The sequence below is a fragment of the Triticum urartu genome, chromosome 1A (assembly GCF_056163025.1).
Source record: "Triticum urartu cultivar PI428250 chromosome 1A, HENAU_Tu73, whole genome shotgun sequence".
Taxonomy (NCBI): Eukaryota; Viridiplantae; Streptophyta; class Magnoliopsida; order Poales; family Poaceae; genus Triticum; species Triticum urartu.
In genome coordinates this window covers 339777152-339783564 of record NC_141873.1, presented here as the reverse complement: position 1 = coordinate 339783564, position 6413 = coordinate 339777152, and positions in this window count along the sequence as shown.

The following is a 6413-nucleotide window of genomic DNA, read 5'->3' as shown; positions in this document are numbered from 1 at the left end:
ATCTAAATGCCAATGATATTTTATCCGGCTATCTCAGCCATGTGCACTCCAGTCGCGACCCAGAGATCGAAATGGTCAAACAGTTGCAGCTGAAATACGAGGTATGTTCTTCCGGCTTATCTATATTCTGCCAGCCCCCAAGTCTTCAGATTATGAAAGAACCTGAATGATCTGTAGACTTGATAATATAGGCCAAGACTTTTACCTTTGAAACTTTTCTTGAGTTCAATAAAATAGAACAAAGCTTTACCTGTAGTCCCCAAGGACCGGTTCATTTTAATCATAAATGAGCCGGTACTTTAAATTGTCTTGTACCGTATTCAAAGAACTTCATAATCCGTCTTAACCTTGAGAAACTTGCTGAGTAGCATACATTAGCCCCCAAGTGCCAAGTGTTGTTACTTTGTAAAGTACTTGGGACTTAAAGTATGTCTTTATAGTCATAAGAAAATTGTTTTGGCATACATTAGCCCCCGAGTATCAAGTGGTTTTTGTAAAGTACTTGAGACTTGAATCTTGATTTTTGAACCTTAAGCGAAATCTTGACTCATCTGGGTACATTTTTTGCAGAATGCCTTACCTGAACTAAGCTCGCAATTGACTGATGCGAAGACCCGGCTGGCGGGTCAGGAGGCAGAAATCAAGTCTGCTAACTCCAAATTGCAAATAAGTCTCTCTGAGACGGAAAATTTAAAGACTAGCTTCACTTCCAAGAGGAAAACCTGGGCAGAGGAAAAAACGCTCCTGACACAATGCGCCGAGAAGGCCGAAGCAGCCCTTGAAGAGGTTTCAACAGAGCTGTACGGTTTAAAGGGCCGGGTGTCTCAAATGGTGGCTGCCATCTTTGGTAAGCCGTCTGTCTTTAATCTTGTGTACTTTTTGCTGATTCGGAATATAAGCCGCCAGGTGACTTTGTTTATAAAATATGTGCAGGCCCACGCAGTAAGAATTTGAGCCAAGATCATGTCATTAAACTGAAGGCAGTGTATACCTTAGTGGAACAACTGTATATTGCCACACAACGGGCACTTGCCGCCGTCTCTCCTTCCAATCAAGGACCCAACCGGCTAAACGACGTCATGAAGAAACTATCAATCCTACCCGCCAGATTTCAAGAAGTGAAGCGCTCCTGTGCGAGAGCCGGAGCTTTGACTGCCCTGAGCTGCTCCAAGGCTTGGGTGCAAGATCTAGACCCGACGAACGTGGCCAGAGGATATCCCACTGTGTAGGAAGACCGATCTCCCTTTGAGCAGGATGACTTCATGGCTTGTGTGCGCGGAGTCCGACCTCAGGCGACTATTCTTGGAGATGAAACCAACATCGACAAGTATCGGCCGGGTTTTGATGTTGAAAATAAGAAGATGTCAACTCCCTCGTACAAGGTGACAGATTTAATCCCGCCTGTTCGTGAAAATACATTTGCCCCGGAAGTTGACCCGTCTGGCCTGATTGACGAAGAAGCAGAATTTGTCGCTGTGAATGGTTTTGACTGGTCAAAACCCAGCTTCCAGTTAACAGAGGGCGGTGATCCGGTGAGGGAGGAGCAATAACCATCTTCATGGGCTTATAAAAGCCTTGTACTAGTTTAGCGGTGAAAACACTGCATGCTTTGCTTATGCCATCGCGCATAAAACACTTGTATGTGTTGGAAATATGCCCTAGAGGCAATAATAAAATGATTATTATATTTCCTTGTTCATGATAATTGTCTATTATTCATGCTATAATTGTATTATCCGGAAATCGTAATACATGTGTGAATACATAGACCACAATGTGTCCCTAGTGAGCCTCTAGTTGACTAGCTCGTTGGTCAACAGATAGTCATGGTTTCCTGGCTATGGACATGGGGATGTCATTGATAACGGGATCACATCATTAGGAGAATGATGTGATGGACAAGACCCAAACCTAAGCATAGCACAAAGATCGTGTAGTTCGTTTGCTGTAGCTTTTCTAGATGTCAAGTATCATTCCCTTAGACCATGAGATTGTGAAACTCCCGGATACCGTAGGAGTGCCTTGGGTGTGCAAACGTCACAACGTAACTGGGTGACTATAAAGGTACATTACAGGTATCTCCGAAAGTGTCTGTTGGGTTGGCACGAATCGAGACTGGGATTTGTCACTCCGTATGACGGAGAGGTATCTCTGGGCCCACTCGGTAATGCATCATCATAATGAGCCCAATGTGATAAAGTGGTTGATCACGGGATCATGCATTACGGTACGAGTAAAGTGACTTGCCGGTAACGAGACTGAACAAGGTATTGGGATACCGACGATCGAGTCTCGGGCAAGTAACGTACCGATTGACAAAGGAAATTGAGTACGGGATTGATTAGGTCCTCGACATCGTGGTTCATTCGATGAGATCATCGAGGAGCATGTGGGAGCCAACATGGGTATCCAGATCCCGCTGTTGGTTATTGACCAGAGAGTCGTCTCGGTCATGTCTGCTTGTCTCCCGAACCCGTAGGGTCTACACACTTAAGGATCGGTGACGCTAGGGTTGTATAGATATGAGTATGCAGTAATCCGAAAGTTGTTCGGAGTCCCGGATGAGATCCTGGACGTCACGAGGAGTTCCGGAATTGTCCGGAGGTGAATAATTATATATAAGAAGTGTAGTTTCGGCCATCGGGAAAGTTTCGGGTTCACCGGTATTGTACCGAGACCACCGGATGGGTCCCGGGGGTCCACCGGGTGGGGCCACCCATCCCAGAGGGCCCCATGGGCTGAAGTGGGGAGGGGAACCAGCCCATAGTGGGCTGGTGCGCCCCCCCTTGGGCCCCCCATGCGCCTAGGGTTGGGAACCCTAGGGGAGGGGACGCCTCCACTTGCCTTGGGGGGTACTCCACCCCCTTGGCCGCCGCCCCCCCTAGGAGATCCCATCTCCTAGGGCCGGCGCGCACCCCCCTAGGGGGCCTATATAAAGGGGGAGGGAGGGCAGCTACACCTCAAGTCTTGGCGCCTCCCTCTCCCCTGCTACACCTCTCCCTCTCGCAGAAGCTCGGCGAAGCCCTGCTGCGATCACTGCTGCATCCACCACCACACTGTCGTGCTGCTGGATCTTCATCAACCTCTCCTCCCCCTTGCTGGATCAAGAAGGAGGAGATGTCATCCGCTCCGTGCGTGTGTTGAACGCGGAGGTGCCGTCCGTTCGGCACTTGGTCATCGGTGATTTGGATCACGGCGAGTACGACTCCATCATCCCCGTTCTCTTGAACGCTTCCGCTCGCGATCTACAAGGGTATGTAGATGAACTCTCCTCTCGTTGCTAGTAGACTCCATAGATTGATCTTGATGAAACGTAGGAAATTTTTTGTTTTCTGTAACGTTCCCCAACAGTGGTATCAGAGCTATGTCTATGCGTAGTTACTATGCACGAGTCGAACAAAAAGTAGTTGTGGGCGTTAATATTGTCAATTTGCTTGCCGTTACTAGTCTTATCTTGATTCGGCAGCATCGTGGGATGAAGCGGCCCGGACCAACCTTACACGTACGCTTACGTGAGACCGGTTCCACCGATTGACATGCACTAGTTGCATAAGGTGGCTGGCGGGTGTCCGTCTCTCCCACTTTAGTCGGATCGGATTCGAAACAGGGTCCTTATGAAGGGTAAATAGAAATTGGCAATTCACGTTGTGGTTTTGGCGTAGGTAAGAAATGTTCTTGCTAGAAACCTATAGCAGCCACGTAAAAACTTGCAACAACAATTAGAGGACGTCTAACTTGTTTTTGCAGCAAGTGTTTTGTGATGTGATATGGCCAAAAGTTGTGATGAATGATGAATGATATATGTGATGTATGAGATTGATCATGTTCTTGTAATAGGGATCACGACTTGCATGTCGATGAGTATGACAACCGGCAGGAGCCATAGGAATTGTATTTATTTATTTATGACCTGCGTGTCAACATAAACGTCATGTAATTACTTTACTTTATTGCTAAAGCGTTAGCCATAGTAGTAGAAGTAATAGATGACGAGACAACTTCAAGAAGACACGATGATGGAGATCATGGTGTCATGCCGGTGACTAGATGATCATGGAGCTCCAAGATGGAGATCAAAGGAGCTATATGATATTGGCCATATCATGTCACTATTATTTGATTGCATGTGATGTTTATCATGTTTTTGCATCTTGTTTACTTAGAACGACGGTAGTAAATAAGATGATCCCTCATAATAATTTCAAGAAAGTGTTCCCCCTAACTGTGCGCAGTTGCAACAGTTCGTTGTTTCGAAGCACCACGTGATGATCGGGTGTGATAGATTCCAACGTTCACATACAACGGGTGTAAGACAGATTTACACACGCAATACACTTAGGTTGACTTGATGAGCCTAGCATGTACAGACATGTCCTCGGAACATAGAAGACCGAAAGGTCGAGCATGAGTCGTATAGAAGATACGATCAACATGAAGATGTTCACCAATGTTGACTAGTCCGTCTCACGTGATGATCGGACACGGCCTAGTTAACTCGGATCATGTTATACTTAGATGACTGGAGGGATGTCTATCTAAGTGGGAGTTCATTGAATAATTTGATTAGATGAACTTAATTATCATGAACTTAGTCTAAAATCTTTACAATATGTCTTGTAGATCAAATGGCCAACGTTGTCCTCAACTTCAACGCGTTCCTAGAGAAAACCAAGCTGAAAGACGATGGCAGCAACTATACGGACTGGGTCCGGAACCTGAGGATCATCCTCATAGCTGCCAAGAAAGATTATGTCCTAGAAGCACCGCTAGGTGACGCACCCGTCCCACAGAACCAAGACGTTATGAACGCTTGGCAGACACGTGTTGATGATTACTCCCTCGTTCAGTGCGGCATGCTTTACATCTTAGAACCGGGGCTCCAAAAGCGTTTTGAGCGACACGGAGCATATGAGATGTTCGAAGAGATGAAAATGGTTTTCCAAGCTCATGTCCGGGTCAAGAGATATGAAGTCTCCGACAAGTTCTTCAGCTATAAGATGGAGGAAAATAGTTCTGTCAGTGAGCACATACTCAAAATGTCTAGGTTGCATAACCGCTTGACTCAGCTGGGAGTTAATCTCCCGGATGACACGGTCATTGACAGAATCCTTCAGTCGCTTCCACCAAGCTACAGGAGCTTTGTGATGAACTTCAATATGCAGGGGATGGAAAAGACCATTCCTGAAGTATTTGCAATGCTGAAATCAGCAGAGGTAGAAGTCAAAAAGGAACATCAAGTGTTGATGGTGAATAAAACCACTAAGTTCAAGAAAGGCAAGGGTAAGAAGAACTTCAAGAAGGACGGCAAGGGAGTTGCCGTGCCCGGTAAGCAAGCTGCCGGGAAGAAGCCAAAGAATGGACCCAAGCCCGAGACTGAGTGCTTTTATTGTAAGGGAAGTGGTCACTGGAAGTGGAACTGCCCCAAATACTTAGCGGACAAGAAGGCCGGCATCACAAAAGGTATATGTGATATACATGTAATTGATGTGTACCTTACCAGTACTCGTAGTAGATCCTGGGTATTTGATACCGGTGCGGTTGCTCACATTTGTAACTCAAAGCAGGAGCTGCGGAATAAGCGGAGACTGGCGAAGGACGAGGTGACGATGCGCGTCGGGAATGGTTCCAAGGTCGATGTGAACGCCGTCGGCACGCTACCTCTAGATTTACCGACGGGATTAGTTTTAAACCTCAATAATTGTTATTTAGTGCCAGCTTTGAGCATAAACATTGTATTAGGATCTCGTTTAATACGAGATGGCTACTCATTTAAATCCGAGAATAATGGTTGTTCTATTTATATGAGAGATATGTTTTATGGTCATGCTCTGATGGTGAATGGTTTATTCTTAATGAATCTCGAGCGTAATGCTACACATATTCATAGTGTGAATACCAAAAGATGTAAGGTTGATAATGATAGTCCCACATACTTGTGGCACTGTCGCCTTGGTCACATAGGTGTCAAACGCATGAAGAAACTCCATGCAGATGGACTTTTAGAGTCTCTTGATTACGAATCATTTGACACGTGCGAACCATGCCTCATGGGTAAAATGACCAAGACTCCGTTCTCAGAAACAATGGAGCGAGCAACCAACTTATTGGAAATCATACATACTGATGTGTGCGGTCCAATGAGTGTTGAGGCTCACGGTGGTTATCGTTATGTTCTCACCCTCACTGATGACTTGAGTAGATATGGGTATGTCTACTTAATGAAACACAAGTCTGAGACCTTTGAAAAGTTCAAGGAATTTCAGAGTGAGGTTGAGAATCAACGTGACAGGAAAATCAAGTTCTTGCGATCAGATCGTGGGGGAGAATACTTGAGTCATGAATTTGGCACACACTTAAGAAAATGTGGAATAGTTTCACAACTCACGCCGCCTGGAACACCTCAGCGTAATGGT